The sequence below is a fragment of the Pan paniscus genome, chromosome 7 (genome assembly GCF_029289425.2).
Source record: "Pan paniscus chromosome 7, NHGRI_mPanPan1-v2.0_pri, whole genome shotgun sequence".
Classification (NCBI taxonomy): domain Eukaryota; kingdom Metazoa; phylum Chordata; class Mammalia; order Primates; family Hominidae; genus Pan; species Pan paniscus.
In genome coordinates, this window is record NC_073256.2 from 65,564,110 (window position 1) to 65,584,626 (window position 20,517).

The following is a 20,517-nucleotide window of genomic DNA, read 5'->3' on the forward strand; positions in this document are numbered from 1 at the left end:
TATTTTTTGGATGATCTTTTTTGAAGTATTTATGCTACATGAAATCTACCAAGGAGGACCCCAGAGAGAACTTCAAAGATGTTAAATGGTTCTCACTCCCAAAAAGTTGACTGAGAATGTTTTCACCACACTTGAGTGGCATTTTTATTTAGTTTTACCAAAGTGCAAGTTTTACGGTGTTTACAAAAGTGCAAGAATTTGCTCTTGGGGAGCTGGGGAGTATGCCTCTAAAAAGCATATAGTCACCCTCCTGAGAGGCTGAAAATTTAATATTACAAGAGGTTTGTGATGCTGACACATACATATTAAGATACTGTGGATAGAGCAAATGAATAGTGGTTGTAAATATAAGCCCATAGGGAGAGTCACAAGTAATAGTTGCACATATGGATTTGAAATCAGGCTATCTCTCACTTAGGAAACTCTATGTAATGGATCACGGAGAGAATAACAGTATAATAGCATTCACCCATCACAATAGGTGGTTAATAGTTAATGATTCTTCCTAACAGAGTAGGCTAGCAAAATTTCTCTTTGACTACAGGCCATCTTATTCTCTCTCTCTCTCTCTCTCTGTGTTTCTCTCTCTCTCTCTCTTTCATACACCTCTCTCCATACACAAAGGCCATATATTTAGAAGCATAAAAGTAAGCAGGTACTTTAGGCTGATATTTGCATTGATTTGACTCTTCTTCCACCAAAAATAATTCAAATGATGGAAAAAGTATATCCATGAAGCTATTCATATAACATAAAAATTAAAAATACACTAAATGTCATAAAATAAAGATATGACAAATTATGTTACCTCCACATGATGGAGTTATATGCAGCTTTTACAAGTGATTATAAAGACTATATAACACATAGAAAATCTTACAGATTGTGTTAAATTGCAAAGGCTTGGTAAAAATTGTAAGTCAGTGGGGAGATGGCACATTGTAAAAAGTTAAGAGAAAATACAATAAAATTATAATGTAATTGGTAAGAATGTGTCAGATTGTTTTCTTCATTCCATTCCATTTTTCTTCATAGTTATCTTATTGGTTTTTATGATAAAATGCATTTATAAATAAAAATAATCACATACTATTCTTTCTGCAAAAGAAAGTGAAGATGATGAAAAGTGAAGATAGTAAAAATAATGAAGTGAAGATAATGAAAGCATAAGAAATGCAGATCAGAGTGCATGGGGGAATGTTTACAATGAAATCTGGTTCTATGCCTTTACTTTTGTTTTTGCCAGACTATGAAGAGTTTTAGTAATTTTACACATTAATAGCTATCCAATTAATTACACTAAAAAGTTAGAATTGTGAAGGCATACAAGGTGCACCTCTGTAAAAATAAATTCTTTATTGTAACATTGAAAACGTGGAAATATATAAGTATATTTTTTAAAAGCCACTCTTAAGGGAAATAACTACAATATTTAGGCTCTCATGCCTATAAATAACAAGTATTTCTGAAATCTGAAGAGCAAAGACACTATTTGGTTTAGTTTTGTATGTGCAGCAATTATCATACAGCTTTATTCTTTGGTTGTTCAATTCTGAACTATTTACTAAGCATCTACAATCTTCTGGTGCATTGTTCTAGTACAGGAGACACTCAAGGCACAGAAGGTCTTTGGTTTCATGCAGCTTGTATTATACAGGGAGATGATTTTATTGAATGTTTTTTCTGTGTCGGTTGAGATGATCATATGATTTTTGTTTTTAATTTTGTTTATGTAGTGACTCACATGTATTGATTTGTATATGCTGATCCAACCTCGCATCCCAGGATTGAAACCCACTAAATTGTGATGAATTATCTTTTTGAGGTGCTGCTGGATTCAGTTTGCTAGTGTTTTGTTGAGGATTTTTGTGTCTGTATTCATCAGGGATATTGGCCTATAGTTTCTTTTTATTGTTGTGTCCTTGCCAGCTTTTGGTATCAGGATGCTATACTGGTTTTGTAGACTGAGTTAGGATTGAATTGCTCCTCCTCAGTTTTTTTGAATAGTTTCAGTAGGATTTGTACCAGCTCTTCTTTGTACATCTGGTAGAATTTGGCTGTGAATTCACCCGGTCCTGGGGTTTTTCTGGTTGGTAGATTTTTTTTTATTACTGATTTCCAAGCTGTTCCACAAACTACTATGTTTTCTAAAATTTGTACACTGTGTAGAGTGGACTAGAGGGGAATTGTATCCTAATTTTTTTAAAGAGGGATTGAATGAGCCAGTTTAGGATTCACAGTAATGATGCTAGGTTACTATACTTTCTTGTGCACATAACGCTTCATATATTGTTTTGATTATTTATGTTCACATTTTACTGTGTTTACATTTGTAAAATCATGGCAATTTAAATTAAGAATTTAAAAAATACATTTAATTTTGTAACTTCTTATTGGTCTGCTCAGGTTTTCAATTTCTTCCTGGTTCAGTCTTGGGAGGTTGTTTTTCCAGGCATTTATCCATTTCCTCTGGGTTTTCTAGTTTGTGCACATAGAGGTGTTCATAGTCATCTCTGAGGATCTTTTATATTTCTGTGGTATCAGTTGTAGTGTCACTTTTGTCATTTTTTATTGTGTTTAGTTTAATTTTCTTTCTTTTTGCCTTAGCTAATCTAGCTAGAGTCTATCAATTTTGTTTACACTTTCAAATAACCAATTTTTAGTTTTGTTGAATCTTTGAATGGTTTTGGGGTCTAGTTTTATTTAGTTCTGCTCTGATCTTTGTTATTTCTTTTTTCCTATTAGTTTTATTCTTGTTTTTCTAGTTCCTTTGGATGTGACATTAGGTTGTTGAGAAATAACAAAAAAATCATACACCAATAATTTCTCCTTGTGATGATGCATTCTTTAAAGATATTAAAACAAATTGGTGGACAGATAGAGACTGCAGACCCATTAAATTAGCTAGTCAGAGGAACCCTCTTTAAAAATGAGATGTTTGACCTGAGATCACAAGGGAAGACAAGGGGGTAGCCATGTAAAGATCTAGGAATAATATTTCAGATTATGGGAATGGGAATGGCACAGGCAGAGTCCAGTGTGAAAACCCAGAATGCCAGTGATCAAGAAGGAAAGAGTAATAAAATAAGAATCAGACAGGCAAAGCTAGACATGGCCCCAAGTGTATTAGAAAACCTTGGAGGGTTAGGCAATAGCATGATATGGCATGGTTCATGTTGTCATAAATTCATTCCTACAGCTGTGCAGGGAAAGGATTCCACAGGGAAAACATGCCACAATGAAATAAATTAGTAAACTGCATTAGTACTGACAAGAAACTCCAGCAGCCCGAACTAGAATGAAAAAGTTATATTGGAAGAAGTCCATGGATTTGGAACCTACGTTAGTAACAGGAGCAACAGTCTTTGTTGACTCTGTGGAGATGGTGGGTAATGAGAGAATATAAATATTGAGATAACTAGTTGGTTGTGATCTTTAAGCAGGTGTGTAATGATGCAATATTTGATACAGACATGGTCAAAGAAAGTTTTTCTGTGATGGTGATCAAGAATGTTGTTTTGGATACGTTAAGTTTGAGATCTCTAGTAAGTATTCAGGTAGAGATGTCAAATATATAACTTGTGTCCCTTTCTCTCCATATGGTATCTTTAGCTCAATGGATAGGTAAGGACTCCCTACAGATTTGGAAGTCAATGTCATATAAATGATATTTAAAGCAATGGGAATGAATGAAATTATATAAGCAAATAATACAGATAAGTTCTGCGGAAATAATTTCTGTGGAATTCCAATAATGAGAAGTAGGAGCAAATAAGCTGTCATCAAGAAAGGCTGAAGAAAAATGGCCATTTGTGTGAATGAGTCACAATGGCCAAGAGAAGAGTGTTTCAAAAAATAGAAAGTCATCGAATGAGTCAAAGGCAGCCTGCAAGTCAGGTAAGATGAGTTAAATATAGTGAGGGCCAAATTATGACTGATGATGGTTTTGGAGATAGAGAACGCATTGGTATCTTAATAGAGAAGCTAATTAGATGTCTCTAAAGAAAAAATGGTATACTAGAAGGCGAAAAAAATAGCTCTCTGAAGACCACTTTAGATAATTTTTCCAAGAATTTTCTTCTGCTAATATTGAACACCAACTGGAAGTATCAAAGTAATATTTATTTCTTCTTAGAAATACATACACACACATTTATAGGCACACATGCACAGACACACATACTTGCGCACACACACATACACAGACACACACACGTATATTTTAAGAAGGAGGCTACTGAAATATATATGTATACTTATTAGAAAGGAGTATAGCTACTAGGCAATTAAAAACTATTTTATACCCTAGGCCAAATTGGCAGCATATCCTATAAGGATTTTTTTTCCCCAGTGGTCAGCAACTTGCTTCTGTGAATGATTTGTTGAGCTGTGAAGGGATTTCCATAGTAGTGAAATCTTGTGTGTGGAATTTCCACATATTTGTATACAAATTTTATCTACACCACACTTCAAATATAGCCATATTTACTGCTTGATGTTAATGAACAATAAAAATTCTCTGCAGCACTGTTCCTGTCAGAGAGGCATGGAGAGATCTTCTAGAGAGTGTGCCATGTCACATATGGACAAAACCTTGATCCAGGTGCTATTTATTAACTCTACTAAATAAGTTGCATTATTTTCATTTTAAAGTGAATACACTCAAAAAGATTAAGTAATTTATCCAAGTGGCAGAAAGTAGCACTCTTGGTCAAGTAAGTCGGTATTCAACTTCAGAATTTTTGTGAATAGAAAAAACAGAAATACAGAAGAAAATGCTTAGGGAACTACTCTCTAAAATGAAATGTCTCTCCTAGGCAGTTGCAGTTAACAGTATCCAATTTTCTAAGCTTCTCTGGCAGCCACTTGTTACCTCCCGCAAAAGAAAAATTAAACTAATCTGAGGGACAGGTTTTTGTACCTCAGTCATTTGAGTACAAATTTCCATCTACTTTTGCCTGCAATACAAGTGCAAACACCCATGAAGTCCTCAAGATTTATCTGACCACAATTCAGCAAAATAGAACTCCTTAGCTGAGTAGAGGTATGATTGAGTAAGGGATCTTACATTCAAAGGGGGCAAAAGAAAATACAACTCAGTAACATTTCATCTGAAAACCCATAGAAGGATATTTTAAAATAGGATCACTGTTCCAATTCAGAAATAATTGGTAATAGATATGTAATATTTATTTGTACTTGGACACAATTTAAAAAAGCAGCTCAAAATTATACTGAAGATGTTAAAACTGTTAATTGAAAAGGGTTCAGATATGGGTATAGGCCTATTACAGCTCTATATCTATTAGGAAACATGAAGTAAACACAGAAATAATTAGAAATATATATTAACAAAAAATAGAACCTTTAAATGGAACCACCAGTTTTTCAATTGAGGTCTAAAAATTGTGAGCAAATGATACTCCACAGATGATAGGTGCTACTACCTATTTTTGTAGAAATATACAAGATATACAAAGTTTTTACATATGTTGATTTTTGCATATGACAGTTTATGAGGCTGGCAAAAATTATGATTATTATCACCATTTTACATATAGTAATGAGATGCGAAAATAGGAGGCTTCCGGAAGTGACACAGCCAACGTTTCACATAGTGTATAATGACGATTCATTTAGATCATATTGTATGGCGGTTTCAACTTACATTTCAAACTTCCTGACCCAAAGGACTTCCAATTGTTTACAAAATGTTCCACAAACTATTACGTTTTCTAAGATTTTTGCACTGCGTAGAGTGGACTAGAGGGGAATTATATCCTAGTTTTATAGAGAGGGATTGAATGAGCCAGTTTAGAATTCACAGTAATGATGCTAGGTTACTACATTTTCTTGTGCATATAATGCTTCATGTATTGTTTTGATTATTTATATTCACATTTTACTATATTTACATTTTTAAAATCATGGCAACTTAAATTAAGAATGTTTTTAAAAAATCATTTAAAATAGACTTTGGAAAATCTGCTCCCGGGGTGAAATTTCTTAACATAATTCTTTAATTCACCTCAGCTTATTTGTCCCTTGGTTTTGTTATGTTGTACTTCATTTATATTCATTTGTAGCATCAGATGTTAGGCCGTATTTAATTTTCATCATCTTGATTTCCATAACTGGTTATACAACTTGATGAGAAAAAATATAAAGTGGATTTTGCTTCTTGAAGAAAAGACATCAAACTATCATAATCATACTGGGACTGTCAGTTCGTATTAATCAGCTGTTTCTGTTTTCTTTTACTGGCAGGACAGAGGGAGGGGGATAGAAAGATTGAGAGAGACCGCATAAAACTCAATCCGTGCTCAGGAAGAAGAGAATCTGTTCTTCTAGGTCTGAATAATCAAGTGCATATGTTTTTAATTAGCAACATCTTTGTACTCTCTGCTTCATTTAAATGCTCTTATTTGGTGTGTTGATTTTCTGTGATTATTCATGTTTCCGTATGTCCTGATAAAATAATTTTAACAATCAATTAAATCAACCTTAGTAAGCATAGAATTAAATACAGCAGAGAAAAGCTTCTTTGCTGACAAGGACGGATAGCCCCTGATTAGCATAACCCTCACACGGGGGGTTTGTTTTAATCATCTAACAAAAAGGGGGCATTTTCTGAAACACACACGACAGGTATTGTTTCTGCAGAAAAAAGAGGCACGTGTTTGACCACATTTGTCTAAGGAAAAGGGAAACTTCATTTACTATAACCTTAAGCAACGTTTTCACATGGACTGAAAAGCAAAAGACCCCCTTAAAAATTAGCCTCAAGCAGCAGATACTCTCTTTTTAGGTTTGTGTGTCTCCGTGAGGTCAGATGGATTCCCCAAACACGGTTTTAGAGAGAATCACAACCTTTAATAGATCCTCTGTTAAAAAAGACTGTTAGAGAAAGCTGACCAAGGGCTTCGTTCCACGGCGACCGTTTCCTGCGTATGCAGCTCCACACAGCGACCGCGGCCTGCAATGCGCGGAGCACAGCGCGGCCCCTTCCAGCCGGAGCTCGCGAGCCGCGGTGGCGGCTGGTGGCCACCCCAGGGAAATAAAGCCATTGCTGCTGCAGCAAAATGGCTCAAAGTCCAACCAAAGTCTGGCCTTTTCCTGTGAGTAAATACGCGGCCTGTTTGGTTTTCCGTCCCGAGTGATTCCCGGCTCAATAACGTTTCTCCTCCAGGGAGCCCACTGGAACTCCACTGGCTGTGCCGCCTCCTCGCGCGTCCCCCGCGCGCGCCGCAGGCCGGTGCTTGGAAAGCCCAATGTCCCCGGGAGGGAAGATCCCCTACCTGGAATGGATGGTTCCAGACCAGCGGGAACGCGCTCTAATCCTTGATGGAAGCAAGCGTGGGAGGAAAGCACAACATCTAGGACTTCCCTCTAGTGTCAGAACAGGAAGAAGAACCTGAGAAGTCGCCGGGGAAGGGAGGCCAGGAGCAGGCGTCCGGCCCCTTCCCACAGCCCGGGAGAAACTAGTGGTGCGCCCCGCCCCTCCCGGACCCCCGTCCCCACCACACACACCAGTCTTTCTCGAATTTCCTCTCATGTCTATCAATAACCTCCTGGTGCAGAAATCTACACTGCACAAGTTAGGAGCCTGCAAGGGCGGGCGGTGTTACAGTCTCTCTCTTTCCATCTTCCCCTTTTACTCCACATAGTTTCAAAGGTCCACATGGCCCTGGTTTTGACCAGTTTTCCAACAGTTTCAACGTTATGTATTTCAACTTCCCGTCTCAGTTCACTGGCGTCTGCACCCGTTGCCGAGTGTGGGTGGCTGAGCCCTGGGTGACAGCACTCGGGACCACGCACCCATACCCTTCTTTATGCTCGTTGTCAGCCAGTTGCCAAGAGCAGGAGTGAAGAGCCTGCAAGGCCCGGGAGAGCGCGGATTCCGGAGTAGGGAGGCGAGGGGGCAGCGTGGGAGACCAGAGGGAAAATGGGCTGAAAAGCCAAGCAAAAAAACAACGTAAATTGGGCTTTGCTCTGGCTTTACAAAGGCAGAGATTGTCGAGCCCTCTGACTGTCTTTGTGCCTTCTTTATCCCGTCTTTTGTGAAATAAGCCGTTTTCTGCCCCCACTGCAGGAGCCTAGGCTGTGGGCGACTCGCTAGCAATGCCCTGGGCCTCCAAGCTCCCTGCTCGCTGAGCTCAGCGCTGACACTCACAGGAGCTGCGTTCGCCGGATCCTCTGAGAGGCTCTGCAACGATCCCGATCCAATTCAGCAGCGTTTTAAAAGGTAGCCGAGTGCAGATGCTTTTCCTTGTCTTTTTCATTCTTTCATTCTCTGTCTTTTAAAATTTTAACAATAACCTATCATTTCCGCGTGGAGGGTCTAAGAATCTTCACTGGGTTTAATTTAGGAATTTCAAATTGGGTTTCTCAAAATTTGAATGTGGTCCCCTTAATTGGTAATCAAGATTGAGGAGTTTTCCAAAATATCCCTTTTCATCTTATGTAATTAAAGATCCACGAGCTTTCCAAAGAAGCTCTGGATTTTCCACGGTACAAATCTATATATTTTTTCTCTCTCTCCCTCTCTCTCTCTCTCTCTGCCTCTCTCGTGCGTGTGTGTGCGCGCCCCTGTGCGTGCGTTTTCTTTCATTTCTGGCATTAGAAAACTCGTGCAGGGCCACTGAAAAGTCAGGGGAGGCTCAGATGTTATTTCCCACGGATTCCTGTTTTTCCAGAAACGTTGTCACCAAATAAGTATGAGACTGTTAATTTGGAGAAACAATTAGCCCCTACAAAAAAAAAAAAAAAGAAAAAAGAACCGGAGGGGAGAAGGCTAGGGCGGAAGACAAGGAAGCTGCTGCTTGGATTCGCTGGTGGAGGAAAGTGCGACCTGGACCTGAGCTTGGGGTCTCCCGTCCCCTTGCTTCAGCACCAGAGGGGATGGACAGCGTCTCCGGACTGAGCTGCAGCCACAGGGACGGAACTACGCTGCCGCCGCCGCTGTCCTTGCCGCCACTGTCGTCGCCACGGGCAGCTGGGCTACTTGCTCCTCGCAGCTAAAAGGCGGTGCCTCCTATTACCCCCTCGCGTCCCGGCCCCCTTTCTTAATGGATGAAAAGTACCCCTCCCTCTACACCTGCTGTACCTAAGGACAGGACTCTGAGGAGTACTCTTGCTCCACGGATTAAACTCTCAGCAGCAACTTCAACAATCATTTTTCTATAGGGGCCTGGGAGGAATTCTGGAGGAGAGTAAAGTCGAAGTTCTTAGAAGCTCTGAGAAATCATGGGCCGTGCGGTAGGGGTTGAAATGCTCAAAGGCCCACACTTCTTGAAATAAACAGAATGGTCTTGAGTGGATTGCAACTCTTTTGGAAATAGCTTTGTAAAAAGAGGGTGGAGAGCTACTCAAAATTCTACGTTAGAGAGACTGAAAAGACATCTACTTTCATTGCTCGGCAGGTAAGTGATAGCGCTATTATTTTTGTTTTTTTAAACTCTAATGACTTGTCTTATGGTTTAACAGAAAGATCATAAGCAGTGTAATTTTTTCTGGGGTTAACGGGGAGACAAGCAATTTTGTTTTAAAATAATTGTTTCTGGATCATTGTGTGACAAGAAGAATCAAAATAACATACATGTTGCCTTACATAATTACAGTAAACTTTTAGCTGGCCATTTTTCTTATTGCTTATCTAATATCTTTTTGGATCTGTGCATATCTTGTTTATTTTTTCCTAAAACTAATGCAATCGTTTGGCAAGATAATTTTGTTGTCTTATGTATGCCATAAAAAGTGATCCTGTCTGTGTTACATAGTATGCAAGACTAAAAAAGTTAAAATAGAGAGGGTTTAACCATGCCCTCTAACATATTTTATATTGTTATACTAAACTATGCATGGGAACAAATACATGTATACATATACACCAGATTTCTCACTCCATGCCAACCTCCAAGTATACCTACACCTGTAGGATCTTATGTAAGGAGACACTCATATTTTTACTTAGCACCCTCTTTCCAGCCTTTGAAAGCTCAAGATTGCTTTCTCAAACCTGATCTGCCAGAAAGCAGAAAATGAGAAGCTTTAGTGTGCCTCTTTAGGAGAGCTGGATTTCAAAATCATTCTAACTTGTTAGTTCTGCAAAATACATTTGTCAGTGAAATCCAGAAAGTGATAGGGACCAGTAGGTTCCCAAAAAACCATAAACTTTAAAATGCTAATTAAATCTGTTTTCTGTTGATTCTTATTTCTAGTCTTCCCCTGGAGCTTTAAAATTACAATCTTTCACAGTGACCTTGATAAGCATTCTGATTTAATAAAAAGGGTCACTGGGCAAAAGCAGTTACACAAATTTATAACCCGTGCCTGACATTTCACTAAGAATCCGATCAATTCCAATGAGTACATTCAGTTCAGTGAAGAGTTTTGACTTGCAAGGATGGAATTTTACAGTCATGTAAATACATGTGATGAGATATGCATAATCAACTCTGTGAAAAGAGTCTACCCCTTTGAAAAATTACAGGAGATCTTTAGGTTTTACTTTTAATTTCACTGGTTGTGTGTAACGATAGTAAAATGGCTCTAATGCATATCTATACGTACCTTCCTTCTCAATTTTAACACAAAAAATCATTGGAGGCCGTTACAGTGGCATTCATTGGTGGGGTGATGTCCTCTTGTTTTATATTGGCTGAGTGTAGCAATTACTCTGAGGAAAAATCATTCTTAACTGTCACCACTTACCATGAACCTGCTTGCTTAGCAGAAAAGGAGCAGAGGCATCTATGTCACTGAGCTCCTTGGGGGCTCTGTTGCCCTATATAGGTCAAGAATGATTATCTGAGGAGGAGAAACATGTATCATTGATTTGGATTCCTTCTCAGAAAACCTACAATGTGCTCTTAACACAATCCTTTTTTTCCTCAGTGGGAGAGGTATGGAAGTGAAATTATCACATGGAAGACTTAATCATATTTTAAGAGAGTTACAGCATGTCGTTAGACAATTATTTTGGCTGTCAATTAATTAACACAGAGGGACTCCCCTAGTCAGTAGGGCATAAAATGTAAGCAGAGAATGTGTTTCAAGAAGCACTCCTCTGTGTATATGGCCACAGTTCCCTCCTCAGGGGCAGAGGGGGCAGGCTTTCTCTATGTGTAACTGAAATCTCACAAAGTGAAAGTTACCTTTGCCTAATCCCTTAGGAGATTTAGTCACAGAAATACGTAACTCTAATTCACCCCAAACTCATGAAAGTGCATGGAAACCCTTGTCAATCCTTATCTGTAGGGAAATGTCCTTACATTGAGATAGAGTTTGGGAAAGCAACTTAATGCCTACCTAATGCTAATCTCTAATTGTAAAGTAGATAGTCAAACAAACAAACAAAAAGGGGGTAGTGGAAACCAATCTTCATTATTATTGCACAGAATCACTTGTCTTTAAAGAAAAATCAACATTTTATTAAGGGATATCTGTACCCCACTAAGGACATCTATTTGCTTTGATAGTTATTTTGTTTTGCTAAAGGAAAAGGATGCATGAGGTCTTGGGAGTACCAAACACACTATCTTTTCCCCATTAAAAAAAAAAAAAAGTTTTATTGGATAAGACTAAGTGTTGTTGGCTGTTGCTTACATTTGAGACTCAAAAGAGAAAAGTGAGATGGGATTACATAATCTAGAAAATGTAAAGTATATATAGGACCAGAGGATAATTTAAAATGAGCCCTGGAATCCATTCAATTGCCTTCTTCCAAAATGTTATAGAAACACTTCTTGATTAATTTTTGCATAGACTATATAAATATTACTTGTATATTCTAATGTAATTATTAATACCATGAAATCATATTGGATTTTAATGCTCACAGTTTGCCTTTGGAGTTATTTACTTGGGTTTCAATCAAGTTCAAACGTTTATCAAAAAATATAAAAGTAAAAAATGACTATTGCTAATATTTAGTAATTGGCTGTTTTTGACCACTTAAAGATTTATAAATTCCAAGCAGCTAGCCTGCTTACTCACCTAGTTCTGTTAAGCAAGACAAAAGCCACTAGGAAAGAAAAAAGCATATTGTAAGCTAGAAATTATTTCCGTAGTAATCTCACCTTCCCAGAAATCTGTACAGTGTGTTATAGAATAGAATTCAAATGGAGAGAGATCTCTTATTTGGTATTTTCTTCCTATTTAGCTTAGCAGAGTGAGCACATAGCATGTGTTGGAACAGACAACATCCTGTGGTAAGAAACATGTTACACATCATGTTATAGGGAAACAAGTACTACTTGACAGTCAAAAGATCAGAATTTTTTAACTGCTGGCCATAAGATCTTTTACAAGTCACTCAATCCACTGCAGCTGAATTTTTCTTCCTTAAATTTGGGGATTCTTTACTTTTCAATGAAGACACAATAATTTATATACAGCTGATACCTGAACACTCATGAGATAAGTGAATGATGCCTACTTTGTGGGATAGTGGAAAGTCAAAATTCAATGATTTTGAGGGTGTTTTGGAAACAAGTGTTATATCTGTGAGTTATTATAAATAATTTCCAATAGCATTCATTCATTCATCAAAAAAATCCCACTAATTACTAAATAACAGACACATCCCTTATACTTAACAACTCTCAGCATAGGGAATATAATACTTCCCTGATAATTCAGCAGTCATTTCCTTTACATCTCTTAATGGTATAAATATAAGTGATATTCAATGAAGGTGGACTTGGTTTCAAAAATATTTTATTACTCAGAACTGACACCACATTCTATATCAATTGGACAAACTTAGTTGACCTGAGTTTATTTCAACAACTTTCATTTTGACCTTCAAAGAATCTATCACGTCGTGTCATAATTTTCCAGTTTATAAAGGAGGATTAATGTTTGTCATTAGTGATATTGATAAGGAAACTCATAGGATGAAATAGACTTCAAAACTCCATATCCTAAAACATGCAGAAAGCATTGTGATTTGACTGCTGGCTTGTGAGCATAGAGTGAAATGTGGACAACATGCGGGCTGATCTAAGGGGCTAGCCTGGAAATGCTGTTAAGATGTTGTTTTGATTTAGTCCAAAGCCTAGATTTTATTCATAGGCCTCTTTAGGACATCTCTTTAGAAAACCAAATAAGCAGTATTTCATTGCTTATTTGCTTTTCTTAGTCGGGTTTTAAACGTCACTATGATTTTTTCAATGTAATTTATCAACATTTGGTCTGTATAGATTTCTAGACTATCACTAAAAATATACTGACAGTATGCTTAGGAAATATAAGTCAATGTTTGGTGTTACAGTTATTTCCAGCATTGTTTTGTGGTTAAATTATATAATTGCACCGGAGATAAAAAATTATATCATCACTTACTTAGTAATATAATTCAGATTTTTTTTTTTGTCAAATACACACACACACACACAAAAACCCAGAAACAGTCAAAAACATAAAATGAAAAAGAACTGAGAGTAAGAGGTCATTAAAATAATGTCTTGAGGCCAGAGAATTTATCTTTGAATTATCCTTAAATTTTCACTGTGAAGTTTCTTCAGCACATTCTACACACTGAAAGAGTCAGAAAATCATTTTGGGTCTCCTGAATTTGGTCTTCAATTTGTCAGCAAAGATAAAGTGATCATGTTATATTTTTTTTCAAAAAGAGTATCATTAAATCAATTCATTTGAATACTTGCTTATTATCACTTCATCATATGTAATGTACATACTTGAAGATATTTTTAAAATTAAAAATTGTGAAGTAATTATATGCTCTATGTTTAACAAATTTACTCACAATTTCGGTCTAAGATTTAGTTTTTTAAAAGAATAAGTAATTGCCTGGTAAATTCACTAAATAAGCTAATAGAAAATAGAAATCTTTTAGAAATGGCGCCAAAATTTTAACAATAATGTGTTACTTATATAAAACTATGAAAAGGCCAAGTACAGTGGCTCATGCCTATAATCCCAACACTTTGGGATACCGAGGCAAGAGGATCACTTGAAGCCAGGAGTTCAAGACCAGCCTAGGCACCACAGTGAGACCTCGTTTCTTCAATAGAAAAAAAAAGGTAAAAAATAAAAAAATAATATCTGGGTGTGGTGAATGTGCCTGTAGTCTCAGCTACTCAGGAGGCTGAGGTAGGAGGATCACTTGAGCCCAGCAGTTTGAGGCTGCAGTGAGATATAATCACATCACTGCACTCCAGCCTGAATGAGATTCTATCTCAAAAAAATATATATATTAAAAATAATAAATTTTATTTGAATCTTCTCAAGGGGAGCCACAGTGAGAAATAAGTATGTGAGATTAAGAAATTTAGAGTATAGATGAGAAAAGAGTATTTTATGGTTAAAAATGCATCCAGTACACACAAAATCTGAGGTTCAACATGGTTTGTCATCAATTGGTTGTGTGGACTTGGGTAAATCACTTTATCTTAATTTAACTGCTCATCTATATCCTTGGTCCTGTTGGTAAATCATTATTATGTCCATGAGAAAATAAACAATGTCTATGTTTAGTTGAACTCATAAACTTTCCTTCCACATCTGTCATGCCATTCTTCTTGAAAATGTTTCCATGCTCTCATGGTGGAACATACATGGGATTTAGAATCAGACTTAAGTTCGAATCCTGTTATAGAAATGGCATTAATGACAAAAACTTGGGCAAGGAATGTGAAGTCTCTAAGTCTGATGTCCACTGCCGTGTGTTGCTGGGAACAGTTAATGAGCAAATTGTATACAATGGCTAGTACATTGCCAGAGATTTGTTGAAGCTGGTGAGTGTTATGACTTAGCCTGTTAGACTAGTCTATGCACATGGCTCTGATCAACTACCGCTCTCTCATTTCTCCAGATAAATCCCCCATGCTTTATATTCTCTTCCAAACATACTATCCTCATCACCACATAGTTCTTTTGTTAATGCTTTGTTCTAGACTTTCCCTTTTCTGTTTTCTTATTCAAACCTATATCTCTTTGCATAGATTGTAAATTCAAATGCCCTCAGGGTGCAGGCAGTTCCTGTAAGGAGGGAGGCTAGCCAGTGAGATCTGCATCACACTGCAGAAAGTGAGCCCGTCAAGAGTCCTCGACTCAGCTCTGCTCAGTTAGAACAAAACGTGAGAACTGAAAACAGATAATTTTGTGTGAAATCTACTTTTTGTTTTACCTAATTTAATTGTTAAAATTTTGCATGTAGCGAAACAGACTGCATGCTAGATTCCACACATAGCTGCCGAACCTTTTCGTTTCCCATTTCAGTGATATTTAATAGAAACCCTAAATTGAAATATTTAGTCAGATTTTTTCCAGACCTTTTTGTTTTTATCTAGAAATGAGACAATGAACCACGACTTGATGAAAAGGTTCATCTTAATATGTTTTTACAATTTTAAAATAAATAAACCTAAAAAATAATGAGTGGCTGAGATAAAATAGATACTTCATGTTTTTGAATGGGCAAAAGTTTTGTGGGGAAAAATTAACTCATAGAACAAATAGAAATGAAGATAGGTCAATAATATTACATAATATGTTTTATTCCAGCATCTTTTCCAGCTACTGTTTTTGCCCCTCATACACATGCAACAGCTACAATAACCCAGATAATAACATTGATTAACAGTGAGACTAAGAAAAGATTATTAGTTATTGACTAATATCTGCAAATATCCCTTCTTCCCAGAATACAAATTTTCTACTTTTGTGCCTACTCATATGTGTAAAAACAGATAATTTCTTTAGAAAGTTATTTTTTACATTTCATCAGCAAATTATAACACACTCTATAGAATATTCTGCTGGGTTTCACAAATTGGAGGCAGATGTCTTATTGTATGTTCAGTGATGTAAGTCCACACACCCACACAACCGCACAAACACAGGGATGGATAAGATTATGCTTTGGTTTGATATATGGCAATTTTTTTTTGTAATTTCTTCTTTTCTAATCCTTGTTAATAGTGACTGTGCCAAAGAGAAAAACAATTCTGCAGTTATTGATGGAAAAAAAGGAGCTTATTTTGCCTAATTGGTATTTGTATATTTTAATTTCTTTTTTTGCTAGAAGTGACAAAATCCCAGCTTAAAGTGGCTTAATCCAAATAAGCAACTAAATAAAAAATATATTTGCAAAAGAGAATTACTGGCTTATGCAGTAGCAGATTATAGCAGGTATGGCTTGATTAAAGTGTTCAAATACTATCCGCATTCTTCAGTGTTGTCTTCATTCCAAAGTACGGTTTGCCTACGTGATAACATTTGCCTCTTTCTCTGTTCTCACTGTCTTTCTCCCTCACTCCTGTCTATGTTTCTGTTTCTGTCTGTCTCTTTTCTCCCCCTCTCCATCATCTCTTTCTCTGTCTTACTCACCTCCTTACCAGTTATAGGTCTACAGTGTTTCCTTCCCAAATCCAGTTCACTTCCTCAATAGTTCCAGTACATGTACTGGGATTGACCAAGGGAATATTACATATTGGGCTGGATCTTGAAGTAGGATGGGCTTTACAAAACCACACTGATTGAGGGGTATTAGTTATTGACTAATATCTGCAAATATTCCCTCTTCCCAGAATACAAATGACTAGCATAGTGCAGTTTTCAGCGAAAGGGGAGACTACATTAAAGGATAGAAAAGAACAACACTTGTCCTCTACAATACTAGCGAAGAATCTACCCAAGATTTCTAAGTCACTGAATTTATCTACTGCTGAGGGAATACTCAGCAAAAGTGGGCTCATTGGCTTGTTGTTTCTCTAAAAGCTTTTTTTCCCTAAGGAAAGAATGTCTTAAGATGAAATGTTTGACTTTAAATGTAATTAACATATCAAAGTTTTGTGGGTGTCCTTTTACTATATTATTAACAAATGAATAATATGAAAACGACACACAAGTGGATTAAAAAATCATTGGGGGTAAAAAAAATAGTTATTCCAGAACAGTTATTTTTTCTATATTTGGTGACTTTTTTCAGTAGTTTTAAATGATATTTCCTTATTTTACATATGGTGAAGCCTGTTCCAGCTTAGCTAGACTATTTCCCTTTTGTTTTCCTGGTCTGGTTTTAATCTTGAAGAAGTAAAACTCCCGAAAGTAGATTAATCTACTTGTGTACATTTTACACCATTATTATAGATAAGCCAATCAAGAGTAATACAATAGGGCACACTTAGAGTCAAAGTAAGTCAGATTGTGGTAGTTTGTCAAATTCATTAACTTCATAAATTAACTTTATTTTTCTCTTTAAACACATCTTTTTCTCAACTTAAGACTTCTTTTAAGCAATTAGAGAAAACTAAAATATGTCCATTATCCACCTAAGTCATTTGCTTTTATTTTCCATATTGTGTTCTTTTCCAAGAAATCTCCTTGAAGTTGGAACTAGAAGTTTCAGTATAAAGTCTTCATAGGGCATAATAAATGCATTTTGGAAAATGTAACCCTACACTTTAGTTTCCATTCGTAATACTATTTTCTCACATTCTATGTGTTATTCATGATTGTTAGAGTCCTGTTTTAGGGAATCTCATGTGATTCTCACAGCAGGACTAGGAAGCTGACTTTTTCATTCCTGTTTTGCAAATGGGACAATCAAGCTCCAGGAAAGTTAAATGCTTCTCTATAGATTAAGTCAAAATTGAGATTTAGGATCAATATTTAATGCTTTTCTATTCATAAGTGGTTTAGGAAGAAAAACTGCCTCTCTTCTTATAACACCTATTATAGGCTTGACTTGCTTTAGATTGCAGTAAATAAATAAAAAAAAATCAACAACAACAACAACAACAACAAACAGAACAGCTGAATTTCATTGACTTTAGTTTTACTAACTAAGTAACTGGAGGCGTTTAGATTCTCAAGAATCTTGAAGGGTTCATGTGTTATCTTGATCTTAATCTTATACAAACAGAGAGGTTTTTGGACAGCATAATCACATGTTGAAAGTCATATTTTACAAGCTTCAGGGAACCATGGTGGACCAGGGTTGATTCTATTGCAGAATTCAGACTTGAGATGATGAGAGCTGGACCTAATTGGGTGAAGGTTAGAAATTAGCCTATTAAAACTAAATGACTAGATGTTAGTGATGCCACTATCAAATAAAACAAGAATCAGGAGGAGGCCAAATGAGATAGTGTTGTTGTGTACTAGGTAAATGCTCACATAAGTAAGTGTGAAATACGCTTCTTTGGAAGGAAAGATGTGATACCTGACATGGGACATGTCAAATGGATAATGAGAGGACATAACAGCCAAATGCAGGTGAAGAACCCATTAATTTTAGAAAGAGGGTAAAACCTGACCTATCTAACTCAGAGCTACCGAAGTGGAGATTACTGCTAAAGCTATGAAAATTTATTAGCTATTTGAGGGAATAAAAGAAAAACAATTGTTTACAGACATAAATATCTTTCAAAAGTAAGAAAAAAATAAGAGAAAAGAAGGTCATAAAAGAGTCGTAGAAAGTGTAGGGGAAAGGTATAAAGGAAAATGCATACAGTTCTAACAAACATACCATGGTTAACAGTGTTGATACTGCACAGAGGTGAAAGGAATGGATGTTTGAGATTCCTTTGGGTTTGCTCAAAAGCAGATCACGGGGCATCCTGGAGAGAACGATTTCTGAAAAACGATTAACATAATGTTTGGACTGTCAGATCCTCAAGATCAAATCAAGGATAGACAGTAGAAAGATCACGTTCATTCTAGGAAGATAGTAGGGATCAGAAGGGATTTTGTGACAAGGGAAAAGCACTGCAGAATTATTGCTGACAATGTGTGTTATCTCCCTTATTGCTTCCGGTTTACAGCCTGCTTTAGAATTAGGTGATGCTGCATTTCTGGGAATATGAGTGCTTTGTTGCATTTGATCACATCAGGTCTGTCTGTGGTGATTAAGGTCTAGTGATTGGAATTATAAATGAGAGTATAGTCAACCAAAAAGATACACATACTACCTGGGAAGACATCTGTTTAAAGTTTTCTTTTCTCCACCTCATTATATATTCAATTTTAAGTGATCATGTAAAATATGCATAAAATATACACATAAAATAGTCAATAGTTGCTCATTTGTTTTAGCCACTGAAAATTGACTGAGTTCTCCACTTGGAACATGTAAGGTAGTGTTGACTTTACTTGAAAGGCTGACATCCATTTCAGATAATGGTGTCTCTTTTTATTTTATCATCCTATTATATTCTCTTCTATGTGATTTGTCTTCTCTGCCTTTCATGTTGTGTACAATTTTCATATTTTTCTAAAAGAAATTTTGGAGCATGAAGAATGCATGCAAGCGGTCTGCAGACCCATCTAAACTTTGTTAGTAGACTTTATATCTCACTGTGGCTCAATGACCTGGAAGATAAACTGGCCCTGTCTGTTCCATCAGAACAACAGGAATTTCCCGAGTTCAGGCAAACAGAAGTTTGCTTTTGTCTGATACTCAAATTCCTCTCTCAATCACTCAGATTCTCCAGATAATTGCCTGGCTTTTTTCTTGGTACTAGAGGAGTGAATTATCTACTTTCTGGAGGCCAATTAAGTTTTCTAAACCACTAGTGGGCATTTCAGCAATTACCTTTTCAGTGCACTAAAAAGCTCCTCAGTAACCCAAAAGAATTAATGTACCACCAAACAGTGGGCAATTTATTCCCTCACCACTGATGAGGGCAGACAGTTTAGAGCATTAATGGGAGCATTTACATTGAGTCACAGTGAAGTATGGAGTCACTGAGCTTTGGTGAAGCTAACCCATGGAGGGTGAGGAGGTGTTTATCACTGTGGAGAAGGGAGGAGAGACAAAGGAGATGATCCCTACCCTTAAAAGCTGTAGATAATGCTGTCAGCCATTATCTGGATGGAATTCCTATATCATCATCTGTATATTTGGCAATAATAGGCAAGTTAACAACCTATGGTCATGAATAATTATCTGGTTTTAGAGTTGTATAAAAGTATTCTTTGTGAAATAATCAACTCTTTTATTTTTTCATGTACTGACCATTGCTATTTTTATCCTGGTCCTGTTTGTGAAATGGGATAATTTATTTCTGTCAACTAAAAAAATCAATGACTTGGATGTAAATGAACCTACTACATGTAACTGGTTTTGGTTTTAACTCTTCTCCTGTTTTTCTCCATAAATGTACTGATAAATGTAATGATTCGTGTCTACTTTATTAATTACTGCTATTTCCTGCTGCGGTTGATATTCCACCTGAAATATCTGGAAATTCAACTGAAAGAATTGTTTAAGGCCCTTTTTCTTAGGTCTCATGAATCATATTTCAAGCAATATATGCATATTACTACATACCATTCTACCGAATAACTCAAAGATATCCCACCTTGTTTTTAGGAGATATTGTCAAAAACATTGACAAATACCAAAGATTTCCTAGTCATGCTTACGAATTGATAAAATTGTTTGGAGAACTAAACAATTCTACTATGTATAATTCAATGTTGGGATTTTGTTAAAAAATATAATTCATTTAAATCTTACCCAATCTTTATTTCTGTGAAACATTT

General features: G+C 36.5%; 1 protein-coding gene across 8 annotated transcripts in view; it reads left to right on the top strand.

The window, feature by feature from the left end:
• The first annotated feature begins 4,140 nt into the window (after window positions 1-4,140).
• The window catches only part of SNTG1 (syntrophin gamma 1), an 865,234-nt gene continuing 848,857 nt past the window's right edge, over window positions 4,141-20,517 (top strand). For 4 of the 8 annotated variants that reach the window (XM_034966059.3, XM_034966061.3, XM_034966058.3 and 1 more), the window contains exons 1-2: window positions 7,509-8,245; window positions 8,624-9,422. The gene's annotated coding sequence lies outside the window, so the exon portion shown is untranslated. Of the gene's footprint in view, window positions 7,488-7,508; window positions 8,246-8,623; window positions 9,423-20,517 lie in introns of those variants that run through there. The other 4 variants (XM_034966056.3, XM_063606752.1, XM_034966057.3 and 1 more) reach the window with 4 other exon arrangements.